This window comes from Thunnus albacares, chromosome 21 (assembly GCF_914725855.1).
Source record: "Thunnus albacares chromosome 21, fThuAlb1.1, whole genome shotgun sequence".
NCBI lineage: Eukaryota > Metazoa > Chordata > Actinopteri > Scombriformes > Scombridae > Thunnus > Thunnus albacares.
In genome coordinates, this window is record NC_058126.1 from 26,142,831 (window position 1) to 26,161,811 (window position 18,981).

An 18,981-nucleotide genomic window follows, 5' to 3' on the forward strand; every position below is an offset into this window, starting at 1 on the left:
TTTATTCACTGCATGAGAGCTTAGATGGTTTGGATAGAGGAGACATATTGTCGTCATCCCATACTCAATATCCAGGATTTAATTGTTGTGTAATCAGAAAACCTATTTTACCCTTTGAGCATGAAACAACACATAAAGCATTACAAAATACATGTCTGATTCTAATCATGAGCTCACTGATCTGTGTAGGAATTTTAAATTAAGAACACAGCCAGGTGACAACAGCATGGCAGGTATTATTTATGATGGTTAGAGAGACAGATAGGTAGGTAGGCAGGCGGGCAGTTAGGCAGGTAGGTTTATTAACCCCCAGAGGGGAAGGTAGTTAAAAGGGATGGGCATGGGTGATTGAGGAGCTGGCAGTTTAAATAGACCATCCTGTCTGAAGAGGCAAATGTGATCGTTGGCATGTGCACTCAACTGATGTGACAAACATTAGAATGTGTTCTGTCAAATGTCATGTCTTCACAAAAACGGTTTGAAATTGTTCATGACATCCGAATGTGGAAAAATCAAAGAAACAGACAACACAAAGCCATTGTTTTGCAGGTCACAAGTCTCAAGTCATGGCTTGGGTCCCAGGTCAAGACCAACATGGCCCAAGCTGAGTCCTATATCAAGATCAACAAGTTCTGGGTCAAGTCCCCATGTCAAGACCAACAAGTCACAAGACCAAAAAGTTCCAAGTCAGTCGACTTCAGGTATCAATAAAAGCAACGAGAATTCCTCACAAATAACACAAAGTCATTGTTTTGCAAGTCACAGTTAAGTCTCAAGTCTCGGCTATGAATTCCCAAGTCAAAACCAGCATATCCCAATTTGAGACCCCGGTCAAGACAAACGCATCTCAAGTCAAGTCCCAAGTCAAGACCAACAAGTCTCAAGTCAGGTGAAAATCAAGACCCTGGCTTTTCCTGTAGCACCACCATTAGGTTATCATCTTTTGTTTTGGACAATAAGGCAAATGGGGAAAAATCATAGTATGTACAAAAAGCTTTGCAGCAGACAGAGACAACTGGTGATGCTCTCAAAATTATTCAGATTAAACTTAACATTGCTGATGAACCTACTAACTAATTGAATTATAATGCCTAGATATTTAACATGTGTCGCAGATGTGATGACTTCACCATTAATTAAAATGCCAGGATTAACAGTATTATTGATCATTACTGTGAGATACATTCAAACTGTTTTGCTTACATTAAGGGTCAAGCATGAATTAGCTAGCCAATCTGACACCTTGTTCATTGCAGCTGTCAGTTTGGCTGCAGCATGTTCTTCAGGTCTTCAGTGGGTAAAAATCACAGTATCATCAGCATACATTTGGATGTTAACATATGGACATACTTTAGGAAGATCATTAATATATATATATAAATACTAAATAGAATTGGTTTTAAGATAGACCCTTAACCCCTACTGTACAACTAGCAAATGAGGAACACTTATCACCCACTCTTGTATATTGTTTCCAATTAATTAAGAAGGATTCCATCCAGGTCAGGGCACTGGCAAATAAATTAAATTCAAAAAGTTTTGAAAGTAAATTGTTATGATTAACTGTGTCAAATGGCTTCTTAAAATCTAAAAACACAGCTCTGACAACACCACCTTTATCAAGGTAACTTTTGATTTGTTCAACAGCAAAAAGCAATTTGCCATTTCTGTCAAATGATGCTTTCAGAAACCAAATTGAATTGGGTGTAGATTAAATTCACCATCATTTAAATGAGAGACTAGCTGATCACAATTTTAGAAGCTACTGGGAGGATACTAATGGGTCTATAATTTGATGAGATAGTTCTTTCACCTGATTTCAAAACAGGGGTCACTACTGCAGCCTTCCAGGAAGAAGGAAAATAGGAGTTTTGTTATTGATAGATTTAATCAGAGGCTCATTTAGTATTGGTTTATTTATTTATTTATTTTTAAAAAATGCATCAATATAAAATACATCCCTAAACTTGGATCCTTTTGGACAATCAAATATTTTCATTACTGTAGATTCTGAGACATTTTCAATTGTGAAAACTGGGAATTCATTATTTGTATGTTCAAAAACTCTTGATCTTACACCAAAATTCTTGGCCAAACACTGTACTGAATTAAGGATTGTATCTTCTATCAGTTTTGATTGTTCCTTTATTACCCAATTTTTAGCTGATTTACCCTCCTTTGTAATTTTATTACTATTTTCCCATATTAATTTACTATTTTCCTTAAACTCATTGATTATTTTAATAAAATAATCAGTTTTGGTCTGTCTCAGTTCTTTTACTACTTTGTTCCACAATTCCTGAAATTTTCTCTAATCATGTGATAATCCAGATTTAAGAGCTGCCTTCAATGCTTAGTCTCTCTGCTTCATTAACCTCTGAAGATGCTCATTTTAAAACAGGCATAAAAACATTTCTATTCAGGAAGACTTTCTCATCTTAACTCTTATTTTCTTTATGTTGTGTGTTGTATGTTTTTAATGCTGTTGCATGTAGGACTTTGAGATTCACTGCAAATGAAAATTGCCATGCAAATTAAATGTATTATTATTATTATTATTATTATTATTGTTATTAATACCTTTCACTGTCCTTGGTCAGGACTACTCAGATCTAATGAAAAGTGTTTTCTAATTGTATTTACCAGTAGCAAATTTGCAGAGCCACCAAAAACATGTAATGAAGGGCTCCTATATTATTCTGCTCTCTGCCTCCACTTGACATTTGATCAGGCACAGAGAATCAATATCCAGGTTGATCAGTGTCTTGTAATTATCCAAAGGTAACACACTGATAAGGGGCCAGCCTGCTGCTTGCTCACTAACTGACTGAATGCTAAATAAGACACACACAAACACATGCATTGACCATGTTTTTGCATTCATGGTGACCTGCTTTAACCCTTCAGAGAAAGTCACTGTTTTCACCACAGCACCCCCAATGGATGGTGCAGGGAAACGGCAGATTAAAATCATATTAAAGCATACTCGATTGCATTTCAGTCAAAGAAGCTGTGAAGTGGAAGGGCCTTCACCAGGGATAAAAACTAAGTGCTGAGATGTTTCTGCAGGATAATAAATTGAAAAATGTCACCTCGTGTGCAGACTTATACATTCCAGATGTAAGTTTAGCTGACATTACAAGCATCAGACTGTTTTCAGATAAGCATTAGTGTACTGTGGTCAGATTGATGACCCCACCACACACACAAACACACATACACGTACAAAGTACACTCATTGCCAGCAACTAAAATTGTAACAATATGCAAACTACACTGTTAATTCCAATTCCACATTACAAAATCACCTTCCAACACCTGTTAACTCAAAGACAAATGCATTAGCAAAATTGCCAACCCGGCCTTTTGATGGCTTAGACGTTCGCTCATGTTGCTAAACAATCAGCCAACAATGAAGGAAAGATTTTTACGCCATATATCTCGCAGCAGCAAATTTGAGCATTGCCAACAACAAACTTACTCAGCTTTATAAATGGCAAATGGTAAATGGACTGTTCTTGTATAGTGCCTTTGTAGTCTTCTGACAATTCAAAGCGCTTTTTACACTACTCACATTCACCCATTCACACACATATTCATACACTGAATGGGTGCAGGGGCTACCATGCAAGGTACCAACCTGCCCATCAGAGGAAATCTAACCATTCACACACATTCATACATCAACGGCACAGCCATCGGGAGCAATTTGGGGTTCAGTATCTTGCCCAAGGACACGTTGACATGCAGACTGGAGGAGCCGGGAATCGAACCGCCGATCTTCCAATTTGTGGACGACCCGCTCTACCTCCTGAACCACAGCTGCCCCAAATAATAGATAATTAGTCTAATTATCTAATTATAGATAATTAATACAGCAGGACTCACCAGTCCATTGAAAACAAAACCCATCCTTCATTCCTTTCTACAGTACCTGCCTGTGTGAGTCCTGTGTGCCCCACAGCACGCTTATTGGTTGATATGATGACATCACCTGGGGTCTGCTAGCAGGACCGAGGGGTGTCCCAATCAGCACAAATCAAATTTTGATTGGTTAATTTTGTTGTCACTCTATATTTATGCAGAGTACACTTTCTATGAGCAGAGCCTGCAACCAAGCACACAGCAGGCCCTGGGGGTGGAGATAGCTGTATACGAAGAAGCACAGGCAGAGACAGGCACATCCAGTTCCAGCTCCAAATAGTGGGTTTTTGGTTATGATAGTAACTGAGATTGAAACAAAACAATTTTAAAAAATCAAATAAATAATTTCAATAACTAATAATGAATTATTTTTACAAGAACATTATAAGTACTCATTTGTAATATTTTATTAACTGAAAATTACACCTCTCAAAAATGGTAGGGTCTGCAGATCTATCTATAGAGCATTACCCAGTGTGCTATATAGACCCAGAATGGTTCAGAGCTTCTCCATATTATTTCTTTCTTGAAAACAAATTGATTTCCCCACACCTTTCCAAGCCCATGATTAGGCTTTCTCCAAATAAAGCACAATCTCACTTTCTTCCCTATTTGTATCCGTTCCTCTGCATAAACTGAAACCCATGTTCACTTCCAATCCGTGCATGAGAAAGCACAATGAAATGGACAGACGACAAAGAAAGATAGTTGTTCTCAGAGAAAAGTAAAGGTCAGGAATAGTTTTGCCAAACACTTAAATCATCACAGTGAAAGCAGCTAGTCTGGCTATCAATATCCATTACTGTTGAAATCCTGTGGAGTGCCTTTGGTGCTCTGCCAAAAGGACGGCAAACTATCAATTAAAATTTTCTACAAATCCCAAACATGTCACTGTGTTTTAGCTGTACTGACAAGATAACCACAAGGTTGTCACCACAAGTTAGTCCAGTGAGGGCTAAAGACAAGAACGCAAGGCAAACTATTTCTGCGGCACTTTTTTTTTTCCTTGTTAAAATGTCATATCAAAAAAAAAAAAGATGACTAAATGTTTCTATCTCTTTCTTCCCTTCTCCAACATGCAAATCATTTAACAAGCAATCTGTCTTAAAGTAGGCCAACTATTAGAGACATGATCCATTTACTTTTATCTGGCGGTGATGGAGTGGAGCATTTGTTCCTCGCCTGGCTCCTTTCATATTGCTTCATTGGTGACACATAAACCTGGCACACTCCTTAATGGGATCTCATCCATAATGTTGAATGAGGGGGACACTCATTTCATGTGAGGAGATTAAAAATATGATCTCTAACAAGGGCCCATGCTGTCCAAGTTGACTCCCCAGGGTCTAATAAATTGGAGGGATGAGTAGGGTCTCCAGATGTGGATGTCTCTGTCATGAATTTAAACACATGACAGTGTTTCTGCCTTCAGCCTGAAAATCAGTGTAATGTTTTTAAGGAGTTTAGGTTGTCTTGTGACATCACCTTTACCCGGAGATGACATGAATGGATCTATATAGTCCAAACTGAACCCGGACAGTGGATAAGGTTCTGTTCGTACTGATGTCTGATTTTAATTCAGATGTAAACAAGACTGGAGTATACAGCTACATTAGTGTCTCTGTGAGCTTGTATTTGGAAGAGTTAGGAGAAAAATGCTAACATCTTGCTAGGGCTGGGCAATATAGCCTATAAATAATATTGCAATATTTTTAGGCTATATCACAATACACTACATATATCTTGATATTTTAAAATCTCCTGTAAACTACTGTAGCACAACAAAATGCTAAACTACTAAATAAACTACTTTTACAGTAAAGTTAAATAAAGTCCTGTCATAATAGTTAAATAAAGTACAGTTATAATAAAGTTAAATAAAGTACTATTATATTATTATATTAGAGTTAAATGAAGCACTGTTATAATGAAATTAATTAAAGCGGAACCACTGGTGCGGAAGTGTTGTTGCTGTGAACTTGAAGCTTCCAGTCAACAGGTTGACAACAACAACAGTTAGTATTTAGCTGTTCCTGGAAAGTTAAACAGTTACTGGTCAGATACAAAAACACACGCCTCACCTCACCTACATACGTCGCACACACTCGCCCAGGAGAGTGGTCTGGATAGGCGAGCGAGTGTGTGCGATGTAAGTGTGTGAGATTTTTTCTTTTTGTGTCTGTGAGAGGGAGAGAGCCATAGGAGAGAGTGAGAGAAGTCAAACACCAGAATGAGTTTCATGCTGGCAGCTTAAAAAAATTATGTGACAATTTGTACTTGATGTTCACAGTATAATCATTTACTACATCCCACATAGAACAAGTCACGATACATTGAGTATGGTATATTTGATATATCGGCCACCCTTACATCCTGCTATCATGTGCATGACAATGTTAACATGCTGATGCTTAGCAAGTAATGAGCATGTAATTTTTACAATGGTCGTCACTATAGTTTAGCATGTTAGCATGCTAACATTTTTCACTTAGCAATAAATACACAGCTGAGGCTGATGGGATTGGCATTAATTTTGCAGGAATCGCCAAAATCAGTACAATTCATGTTGAGGGTAACATGAATGTCTGTTTCATATTTTGCAATCCATCCAACAGCTGTGGCTTGATCAAGGTAAGGGTATGCTTAAAACAAGCCAGTGTTGTCTGACCACGTCTGAAGACAATGTCATTAGAGCTTTTCCAAATGGTCACACTCAAAGAATAACAGCATACACTTTCCCCAGTCTTTCAAAGTCTTCCCTCAAAGGCATCGTGTTACAAAGTGACAGAGGCTCACACCTGGACAATCACTGCATAAAGAGGGCATGATTGTCTGTTTTGAAAAGTTACCAAAAATGTTGCAGCCCTCCAAAAGACCCTTTTCACAGCAGACATTTTGACTTGTCATAGCAGAAAAAGCACAGGTAGAACTAATAACATTAAACCTGCATTAACAGATTTTCTGGTCACTTTGGGGCAGTGGTGAACACAACATCATCTCATTTTAAGTTGTTTTGTTGAACCTGTTAGCAAACAGTTGCTTATTTCCACATCCAGCAGTTGCGGAGCAATATTATCATTCATTTGGAGTCATGTTTCTGTCCACCTGGCGAATGTAAGTCCAAGACTCACTCTCTTTCAGGTCTGTTTTTGATCTCCACCAATTCCTGAGAGAAATATCTGGCTCCTTAGATACTAAATGCTACACTATGATCACTATGGTCTGAGCAGGTAGTGTACAGTGGGTTTTTAGAGCTGTTTCTCTGAAAACAGTTGCCTGCTGCAGCTGAAAATTACGCTATGAGGCAAGGCAAGGCAAATTTATTTATATAGCACATTTCAACAACGAGGCAATTCAAAGTGCTTTACATAGAACATGAAAGGCATCAAGACAGAATATAAAAGCAAAACAAGGCAACATAAAAAGAGATTCAAATACAATTAAAAAGTGTTAAATTGGAAATAAAAATAAGCTAAAATAGAATAAGACATAAAACAGGAGAATAAAGAAAAAAAAAGAACAGTGCAGTGTAAGATATTAACCCTCAAATTTAGACAGAAAAGTCTTCAGCCTTGATTTAAATAAAACGGAGAGTTGCAGGAGACCTGCAGTTTTCTGGGAGTTTGTTTCAGATATGTGGAGCATAAAAACTGAACGCTGCCTCTCCATGTTTAGTTTTGACTCTGGGTACAGAAAGCAGACCTGTCCTAGATGACCTGATAGGTCTGGATGGTTCATAACATAGCAGCAGGTCAGAAATGCATTTTGGCCCTAAACCATTCAGTGCTTTGTAAACCAACGGCAGTATTTTGAAGTCAGTTCTTTGACAGACAGGAAGCCAGTGTAAAGATCTGAGAACTGGAGTGATGTGATCCACTTTTTTGGTCTTAGTGAGGACTCGAGCAGCAGTGTTCTGAATCAGCTGCAGCTGTCTGATCGATTTTTTTAGTGAGACCTGTAAAGACACTGTTACAGTAGTCAAGTCTGCTGAAGATAAATGCATGGACAAGTTTTTCCAAATCCTGCTGAGACATAAGTTCTTTAATTCTTGATATATACTTTAGGTGATGGTAGGCTGACTTTGTAATTGTCTTAATGTGGCTGTTGAAATTCAAGTCTGAGTCCATGACCACACCGAGATTTCTGGCTTAGTTTGTGGTTTTTAACATTATTGATTGAAGCTGAGTGCTGACTTTTAATTGTTCTTCCTTGGCTCCAAAAACAATTACTTCAGTTTTATCTTTGTTTAATTGAAGAAAATTCTGGCACATCCAATCGTTGATTTGTTCAGTGCACTTACCCAGTGCTTGTATTGGACCATAGTCCCCTGGTGATATAGTTATGTAAATCTGGGTGTCGTCTGCATAACTGTGGTAGCATATTTTGTTGTTTTCCATAATCTGAGTCAGTGGGAGCATGTAGATGTTGAACAGAAGAGTCTCCAGAATGGAGCCTTGGGGAACTCTGCATGTCATTTTTGTCCACTCAGATGTGTAATTACCCATAGACACAAAGTAATCCCTGTCCTTTAAGTAGGACTCAAACCAGTTTAGTGCCAAAAAGTTCCACCCAGTATTCCAGTTCTCAATTTTTTTTTGTCTGTCTTGTAATATGTTGTGTTTGACCATGTCAAATGCAGCACTGAGATCCAGTAATACTAAAACTCTGCCACTGTCAGTATTTAAGTGAATGTCATGGAAGACCTGCGCTGAGTGTAAACCAAAACAGTAAAGTTGCAGCCAGACAGTATAAACAATGAGCTGAAACTTGCTATAAAGCCAAGGGGAGCTGCAGAGTCACTGATAAATCGCTATAGATTCCTCACTATGAGCCATGCCTCTTACATCACATATTGTCATCGTTATTACAAAAAAAAAATCATTTATAGCTGCTTTAACAATGACTCAGTTCCATTCATGTGTCCAAGGAAGCCATACTGGTAAACCATCATGCACTATACCAGGGTCAGATTGTCAGATCATCTACATTTTATTTGAAACGTACTGATGCTTTTAGTCAAATGATACATTTAGGCAATTTACCTTAATTCAACAATATCTCAATTTATCTCCAGACAGTTGAGCTGGAATGGTGGACAAAGTGGTAACACCAGGTAAACTCAGGTAAGTTCCATGATAAATGAGTTTACAAGTTATGCCATTTCACTCCATGATGGACAGCTGACAACTGACCTATGTCTAGTGATTACACTACATGTACTTTTATGATGGACGTACGAGTGACCAGTGATAACCTAAACCTAAACAGACCTGTTAAATATAAGTTGTGATGGGGTAATTTTCCAGTCTGCTCTTCCTCCCACGCTGCAGGGAAGTCACTGATTGTCCTCCACTGTTCCCGAACACACTCAGTCACATAATCACAGCTGCTGCCCTTCAATATGCCCTCAGTTGATATTGCATTTACATTTTACTACTTTAGCTGACACTCTTATCCATAGTGACCTACATTTGCTTTACTGTAATTCATAGATCAATTTGCAATAAAACAGCAGCTTCCTGCAGTGACCTCTGCCATCTCTTCCCACAACAAAATTACACCATTAACATCACACATTAACAATAATAATGAACAAACCTCAGATAATCCAAAACATTATGAAAATGATCTGTCCTGCAAACTAGAAGCTAAAATCTGAATTCAAGGCACCCACAAGACCTAACTGTATTGTCAGGTGTACTAACATTGGAAATATTTACTCAGGATATTTACTTGTAGCAGTGACAGGGTCTGGATAAAATTGATGTTGATAAAAGTCACAGGCTTGGGCAGCATTTTAAGAGCAGAATGGGGGGGGGAAAAACTCCTTTGTTGCAAATGTTTGTGCTGTTATGACAGCATCAATTGTTTGTTCAAATGCTTAAAACCCATGTTGTTTGTTGTTTTCCTGACAAGCAAGATAGTAGAAGTGGCATGTCATTGTTGAAGCACGGCAAACCTCTTAGTGAGGAGGGGAAGGTAGATGGTTGGGCGCACAAAGCATCTGTATTTGATACTGGGGGCCAAGGTCTGCATCTTTCTTTTAACCATGACCACAATCTTTCCCTAAACTTAACAGAGTAATTTTAGTCACCCTATCTTAAAGGATAAGATATTCTACATTTTTTTCTTATTGTCAACCAGTGCAATAAGAAGACCAAGCCCCACTGTGAATTGCTCCTACTAACACTTATTGTGTGTGTATGAAAGCTTGATTTATCTCCATTGTTGTCCAAAAACTATGAAAAACACATCAATGAGTCACAATATTGCACTGGGTGACATTTTGACTCAATCCCACACACATGTTCTGCTTCCTGAAATAGTCACTAGAGCACCAAATGTGATTAATCCGCCACTGAAAATAGTCCCCAACAAACCCAAATATTTCCTTCTGTTTGAGTAATGTTTGCTAAAACCTACAGTGTACAGCTGTTTTAGGAGATTATTGTTCCTTTTTTTAAACATGACACTATATATTTGTGAGGTGATGTTAAAGATTAACATCTTCAGTAGGAATCAATGGTCTTAGGGCTGAGAGCCATAGACAGGGTAAGAAGTCAGAAAGTATTGTGAAACGGACTAACTCATTGTTGGTTTGGATCTTTTCATGGGGTTTAATGACAATTAGAAAAATGTAGAACAATATCAGTGTCATCGTGTAGCCAAACCTTAACCATCAAAGTGGCAGAAAAAAAAAAAAAAAACCTCATATGAATATTTTTTTATAAATAGTCATGTGGTACATTTTGGAAGAAGCTGACAAAAAATTACTTATAGTGTTTTAGGTATGAGGTCTTGCTAGATGTAATGATTTTGGCTGTGTTTCTGTTGATTTGTTGTGTGCTTTGTGCTGGAGGGGTGTGGTATTCATGTTTTCATTACTGTATTTTATTCTGATTCTGAATCCAAATCAAATACTGTCTTTACATTGTGAAAACACAATGCTCAGCATTCTGTGGATCAAAGCTGAATCCTCAGGCTTTGACATACAATGGCTCTGGGTATTGTTTCAGTCCTCTGAAAGCTTTGTTTTGTGAATGGCATCACTTATCCATTTCCACATTTGGCTGGGGAATAAAGTCATTTATCCATTTCCACTTCTGATCCTTCTGCTGCACACAGACAGCTAAGGAAGTAATTCCACCATGTGTGAAAAAGCTGAAACAGAAGCTTTCGATTAGAGCCTCCTAACAGCAAAATGATCTGATTTCCTAAAGATATCTTCCACACAGAAACATGTCTTTGCACAGTTAAACTGGTCTAAAGCAACGGCCATATCTATGTTAACTTTTTTGTCTTAGAAAATTCCTCAGTCACAGACAGGACCCTTTGGTTTGATTGCCAAATCCGATTGCTGCAGCTGCAGCATGTTGTCAGACAAGTAAAAAAAAAGAAAGCTGAGGAAAAAATACAACTTCAATGCTGTAGTAATTTATGTACCTATAATGGGCCTTGAATCTGACTACTGCTGAATTATAGTTTTACAATACAATTTAAACTATTCAACAAATTCAACGAGATTCACTTTTTAGTGTTTTTTTTTTTTTCTTTTCTCCACCCCAACTGTTTTTGTCCTTCTCTCACAGAAAAAGCAAGAGACAAAAGGAGCTTTTGACAGGGAAGGGTAGGGTGCCAATGTGTTCCTTTAGACTCACTATTTCATTCTAAAACAACAGAGCCAAAATAAAACCTAAGCAGGTAATGCTCATGCACAACTTCCTGCTCCAACTTAGTGAGGAAAATTTTGAGAATTTAATATTTATCCTCCACTCCTATTACTGGCTGTCTTTCCTTACAAGTAATTTTAATGAAAAAAATATTTTCAAAAATGCCTTTTTGAAAATATTGAGTAAAATCAATGGAATCTTGTGGGTTGAATAAAAAAAACAAAACAAAAAAAGAAAAAAACTATATGGTCTCAAAGGATGGATCTGGTATTTGCCCCTTTTTGACTCATTTTTTATAAATACCGAGTCCATTTTAAACATATCTGTGACATTTTATTCACCAAAAGTTGTTTATGTCTCTCTAAATCCATCAGCCCAGATTCTCCTCTGTCCTCCAGCAGGCTGTTTCAGAAACTATTTACATGAAATCAGCATTATTAATGACCACCTACTTCGACTGGCTGGAGATATGGTCCCACCTTCACTCCCAGCCAATCAGAATAAGACCGAATGAATGATGCAAGTTCCCTTACGCTGAATCTTTACCTGGAGGAATGGCTGCAGCTGGAGATGTAAGACAGTATTTAGCAGTCTATGAAGCAGAGTCTGATCCTGAATGAAGGAAAGAACTTGAAAGTTTCAACTGTTGCACAGTTGAGATTTCAACAGGATGTTTCAGAAAAGATTGTGTCTAAGTTTCCTCACAAAGTAAAAGTCATTTTTTCAAATGTAGCCAGAGGTCGCTAGCTTAGCTTAAGCACAGATATATTACATTCCTTTAGCTGAGGAACAGAAAGACACACTGTTTTAAAACTTCATCCAAAGATTGAAGATGAAAAAGTTTAAAATCCTGCGGTGTAAATGGTAAATGGACTGCACTTATATAGCACCTTTACACTTTGAAGGACAAAGCACTTCACAATTTTTGCCGCTCATTCCCCCATTCACACACACACTCACTCTGCTGGTGGCAGAGCTGCCATGCAAGGCGCAGGCCTGACCATCGGGAGCAACTTGGGGTTCAATGTCTTGCTCAAGGACACTTTCACACGTGAACAGTAAGAGCCGGAGGTTAAACCAGCAACGCTTCAGTTAGTGGACGACCTGCAGACAGTTGACAACCATACAAAATTGTCTGCAAAAATGAGTTTCAGCCGTTCCTGACCTAAATTTCCATCCTCTGGAAGGCTGTAAAGAGTTTAGCTGCTAAACAACCAGCAATACTTCCAGTGTCTGCTTTGCTCGTCATCTGGCTGTAATGCAAACTCCAATTACAGAAGTTACTTCAGGGGTGGCTCATGCTAAAGCTTCCTAGCATATTTAATTTGACTTTCTGATGTGATGTAGTAACAGGTACCGCCCCCTAAAAAGGCCAAGGAGATAGAATTGAGTAATTTTACAGCACAGGAGGGCCCACCATCACCCTGATCCATCCCAAAGATCATTTTTCTTGTTTTCCACAATTCCAGCCCTTTAAAAGTTCTGACATAGGCGACCTGACATTGAACATTTGGCAGATGCACAAAGGAAGCAATGAGATCACAGCTGATTGTTGTGTTAGTGCCAGTGTACAACAGTGATGACACCTACATCTTTTTTTTTTTAACTAAATAATAACACAAATGTAAATGAAGTCATCAATACTACTTATTTTACATATAAAAATGTGAAGATATTTTACAGACAACATAATGGTCAACTGGACATTTGTGATTCCACCTGTACAGAAGAGGTACATGTACAAAAGGCACATTCAAAAAGACCCTATGTCTGAAATAGTAAGCCAGTTGTGGTTCCCCACATTGAACATTTGAATAGAGAGGCTCTCACTTAGGAGTAAATTATTGCTTTGAAGGCCATGCAAATGCAAGAAAAATGTTGCTGCATCCAGTGGATTGCATTTTTAGGGCCCATTTCCACTTTCAAGTGTCTCCTATCCAGATAAAATCCAGATAAGATTTAAGACACTTCATTCACACATAGCCACATGTATACTGCATGTGTCTCTAGATCACAAATCTGATTGCAATCCGTCTTGGTTTTCCTAGCCATGTTTTTCCTGTGGCGTAGTAACAGTTCAGAGGAATAACAATTACATTTGCATCTTGGATAGACAGCTGCATTTACACCTTTTCAACATAGAATGGATAATTGTAATGTATTTTCTTGTTAATTTCAGTGTGCAATTATTCTGTTTTAACAATAGTGAAAAAAGTGTTGTGTTGAATGTGAACCAGCATGACAGATTGAGCACAACACTAAGCCCTGCATGATACTTTGCAGGTGGAAGACTAGTCAGCTTTTGCTCTTCTTTCTATTTAAAATAATTGGATATAGGATACATCATGTCCATTCTAATCCTGTAATTTCAGTTAAATTGCAGGAGTACTGTACGGGAGTAAAGTACTATAAGAAGCCTCATCTTATGTGATATTGTCCAGTTTATATTTTCCTGTATTATAAGCTGAAAGCTCTGTATGAGCCTCAGGGAGCTTAACACTGTACAGGCAAACAGCATTTCATCCAGCACAGATCTTTCTGTGAATGGTACTCCTGACCTGGGTGGGATCTATCCTGACCTGGACAACTATTAGACCACAGCTCCAGGGTTACAGCAAAACACATTCTGAACTTCACTGCAATGTCCATTGTGCTGTTTCTTGTCTGTATGTGTGTGTGTGCATGTGTACGTGTGTCCTTGTACGCCTGCATGTGATCGCTCTTTTTCACGCCCTCCGCATGCAGATAAATCTGTTAGGTACGATCAATACACTGAAACTCAACTATCATTGCCAGAGCTTCTACTCAGCACTTAGAAGAAGGGCTGAGGGCTATGCTGTTTAAATACCACTAAACCACACAATCTGTGTGTGTGTGTGCATGTGTGAAGGGGTGTGCATAGTGGTGGTAGTACTGTGAGACCAGGCATTGTTCATTATGAAGATAAAGACTCTTACAGAGCTTTAAAAATGTGTTTTGAAATATCCTTGCCATCTTAAAGGATAGATTCACCATTTTTCAAGTGTGTCTTAAAACAACAGTCAGGTGCCCATATGAACACTGTACCTCATTGTAATCATTCCTCCTGTTCATACTGGCTATTAATGCATAAATGCATTTAAACGTTTATCTAAAGCTTATATGAGGCTTCAGCAGTCTGAGTTAGTCATATCAAGTGGATATCTGCCACTTTTACAGTCTTTATAGCATCAGATTCCCTCTTTGTGTTTTATTGGACAGTGTTTCCTTGTTGGAAGTATAGTAACAAAAAGAGGGACTTTGGCACTAAAAAGACTGTAACGTTGAAAGATATCTACTTGATTTGACTCATATTAGCTTCAGATAAACTTTTGAATACATTTTTGCACAGAAGGATGACTGTGGATTTTGTCCCTCATCACTTCCATTGTAAGTAAATTAAATGACAGGATCTTCTAATGGTAAGTATGAACAGGAGGAATGATTGCAGCAAGAAAAACATGTTTTAATGTCCATTTGGGCTTCTGACTGTTGTTTTAAGACACACTTGAAAAATTGTGAACCGTCCTTTAAAGATTATCCAAGACTGATGAGTATAGTTGAGACCCCCCAAAAATTAAATAAATTTGTCAACACAGACCTTTGGTGTAAATTATATGTCTCTTACCTGATGACTGAGTGATGATTGGCAGTTGTATTTTAAGAAATTACTATGTATTTGAGATTGAAAGCCATGGAAATAGAAGTAGATAAAAACAATCTCACCACAAAGTCCATTAGTAGAAGCCTTCTAATGTTACCTGAGTGTTTGGTACATTGCTCTTTGCTAACCAATAAGAACAGGGAGAAATAATAGTTTCAGTAAGAGATGTAGTAGCATTGGAGCTTATTAAAACCTTATCCAAAATGGAACCATCTATTGAAACCCGTCTCTAAGTGTGACTATAGGCTTGATAAAACTAATGGCAGGCAGCACATTAGATGTTAATATTTCTTGTGTACAAGTGGGAATTTTGGCCTGATGATGGTGATACATGAAAGTCCTCAGGTCCCCAAATTATATGAAACTTTCTGTGGGGTTCATGAATACCAAAACAAAATGTCATGGTAGTCTGGTGATTGTCCAGAATTCTAGCTCTGGACTGAGGTGTTGGACTGTCACTGTCTTACAGGCCATGTTAGGCCCTGTCACTATTTAAATCTGGTCAACCCAGCAGGGCCTAAATTTCTGTTTGACTTTGAGAAAGGAAGTAATTTAAGTATATAAGTATAAATTATAATGATGCCGCTATTTTGAAGGATTTTCACTTAAAAAAAAAAAAAAATTAAAACTTTTTTTAAGAAATATCTGCAGAAATGGTTTCAAGCATATTTGGCATTTCAATGACATTGCTTAAGATTCCCCATTACTAAGGCTGGAGAACTTTACACTGTATGACATTAATATAAACACAACAAATCACTGGGTTAAAATTTTACCCAGTTTGGGTCGATATAGCACAGACACAATACTGGGTTAATGTTACTTATAAAGCTACTCAAGACAAGGGTTGTTTTGACCCAGTTTTAGTGTTTTTTTGTTTTTGTTTTTTTTTTTAATTTTACTGTTGTTTTGTTCACTATTGTTTTTGTTTGTTGTTTTTTTTCCAAAACTAAAGCTTGTTATAATCTACTCCATTGTTGTTAAACTTGCATGTCACCATTTGTTATTGACTTTTAATAACAAACAAAAAATTGTGTCTTTTGAATGTCAGATGCACATTGTTTTGTACAAGAAACAATTCTTAGTAGGGTTGCAACAAACAATCATTTTCATTATTAATTAATCTGTCAATTATTTTCTCAATTAATTGATTAGTTGTTTGGTCAATAAAATGCCAGAAAATGTTGATCAATGTCATAAAGCCAAGGTTACGTCCTCAAATGACTTGTTATATCCCGACCAAAGATATTTAGTTTACTGTCATAGAGAAATAAAGAAACCAGGAAATATTCACATTTGAGAAGCTGGAATCTGAGAATTTGATTAATTGATTATCAAAATAGTTGCAGATTAATTTAATAGTTGTCAACAAATCGATTAATTGATTAATCATTGTAGCTCTAGTTTTTTGCTAAAGGTTGTTGTGTATTACACTGCGTCAAAAGAGTAGAGAAGAAGAGGGGTGTGTGTGGTTGAAAAGACAGATGAAGCTGTGTGCAGCGTGTGTTAACATGGTTAACAATAAAGCCAGTTAAAAGGAGTTCTTGCCTTGCTGATTATTACTACTTTGCTACTACTACTAAAGTTAAATCAATGTTGTACTGGGTCTATATTCAGGGCCAGCTAAGGGCATAGGCCATATAGGCATTCGCCTAACCCTTCACAATGACAAAAAAGCCATGAGAACTGCAGCTTGCACACACACATTTCAATTCTTTCATTTTCATTCATTCATTCTTTTTTTTTTCTTTTTTTTTCATTCATTTTTAAGGCAATATTGCTACCTACTGGATTTAAAAAAAAAAAAAAAAAAAAAATCGAATGAGCTAGAACTTTGAACCATGGGCCCATCAAAAAAGTTTCAAGTTAAATACCAATATTATCTATTATGAAATGGTTTCTTACATACTGTCATTATCATGGTAACACTAGCGTAATAAAATATATTGAATCATACATATCATTTCTATAATAAGAAAGGGAACATAGCTAATTCAAATACTAATCAATATTAGACTCCAACCATCTATATTTCTTCAAGTTGTCTACAGGACACATTAAAGCTAGAACTTATTCCCATCAAAAATAGTTTAAACCTGGATTCTTCACCTTTTTTCACTCATGTAATCGAACAGTTCTGGTCAACCGTTATCTATTATTTATGCTTCAGATGTGTTTACTGCCTGATGTGTTGTAATTTATGTATTACTGTGTGTCTTTACTAAAAGGTTAAATAACTATATTTGCATGTATGTTTAGATTTGCCTTCAGGTGAAGGAACAACAAGCACAACATACACTGCTACTACTCTACAGCCTGCAGACTCCATCAACTGGAACATATCCTGAAGTACGTGAGTCCATCAAGGCAGCAGCTATAGATTCTGTCTGATATGGTCAGGATGGAGTTAGTCAGCAGAGGCCATATCAGGTAAAATAAGACTCTACATGAGAGGATGGGAGAAGTTCCCATCACCACCACCACTTTTACAAAAAATTTGTGACTGGAGAGAAAATCAAGAGAAACTGGGTGGTATATTCCAAGAAAAAAAATAGTCTTTACTGCTTCTGCTGCAAACTGTTCTTACAAAAACAAACAACAACAACAAAAAAATTACAAACTAATCAGTAATGGACTATATGGACTAGAAAAATTGCAGTGAAATACTCAAAACCCATGAGAACAGTCCAGAACATTCTGGGAACATGACATCATGGAAGGAGTAATCTATCCAGAGTAATCTATGAATGACCAAGTGCCAACGTCTTATATGTTACTAACACGTAGTTGGTAATATTTCACAATTTATTCATTCTTTGATACATGATACATTTGTTTAGAAGTAATTTTAATTTATAAAAATAAAAATATATATTTTTGTCTTGAAACCATTTTGGTATCTGATGTTTGTTGTCCATATTTTTACTGTAGAATGAGCAGGTGGTGATGAGGCTGTACTGGTGGGGTAATGTGGTTGGGGGGAGGAGGGCCCAAATCTTAATCTCGCCTAGGGCACCAAAATGGCTAGAGCCGGCCCTGGTTATATTGACCCAAAGTGGGTTCAAATTTTAAACCAGTGATTTTAACTGTATAGTTGATCTATCAGCCATTTGCTATTTGCTCCTTTACAACATCCAACATTTGGAAGGTCCCACTGTGCTGTTAAATTTGTATTCTGCATGGAAGCTAGTAAGCCTAGCTTCCATGTTCACACTGATTCCTACTAGACATTACTCTTTGTGCATGAGTGTCCTCTGTGTGATGTCTCCTGTCTAAAGGAATCTCTCAGGTTCGTGATAACAGTAGGCTTATTCCTCATCTTTATTTATGACAAAGGACAGGGTAGGATGGTTATCTCTTGTAGACAGTGAATGTTCTGTCTGGAAAGACAGCACCACAAAACCATGGTGAACTTATTCTTAATTAATTATATTCAATCATACCACCACAGACAGCTTAACTTTTGTTTGCTTTACAGATTAGTTAACACTAGTGCAATGCCCATTCAAAACGTGACTGTTCAGAACAGGCTGATTGCTGGGCCTCCTGCCGCTACTTCAACGCATAGAAAAATTAATACAGTTGCTGTGAGGTGTGAATTAGTATATACACCAACAACATGAAAGAAACATTATATATAATTATACACAGATGTTATAAATAATAAGCACTCTGATAGTACATAAATGTTCTTTTCTCATTTCA

General features: G+C 37.3%; 1 long non-coding RNA gene across 1 annotated transcript; it reads left to right on the forward strand.

The window, feature by feature from the left end:
• Nucleotides 1-204: 204 nt before the first annotated feature.
• Nucleotides 205-17,717, forward strand: LOC122973015. The gene is made up of 3 exons (XR_006399885.1): nt 205-215; nt 7,670-7,675; nt 17,536-17,717. It is a non-coding gene; the product is annotated as an uncharacterized LOC122973015 (long non-coding RNA).
• Nucleotides 17,718-18,981: the final 1,264 nt, after the last annotated feature.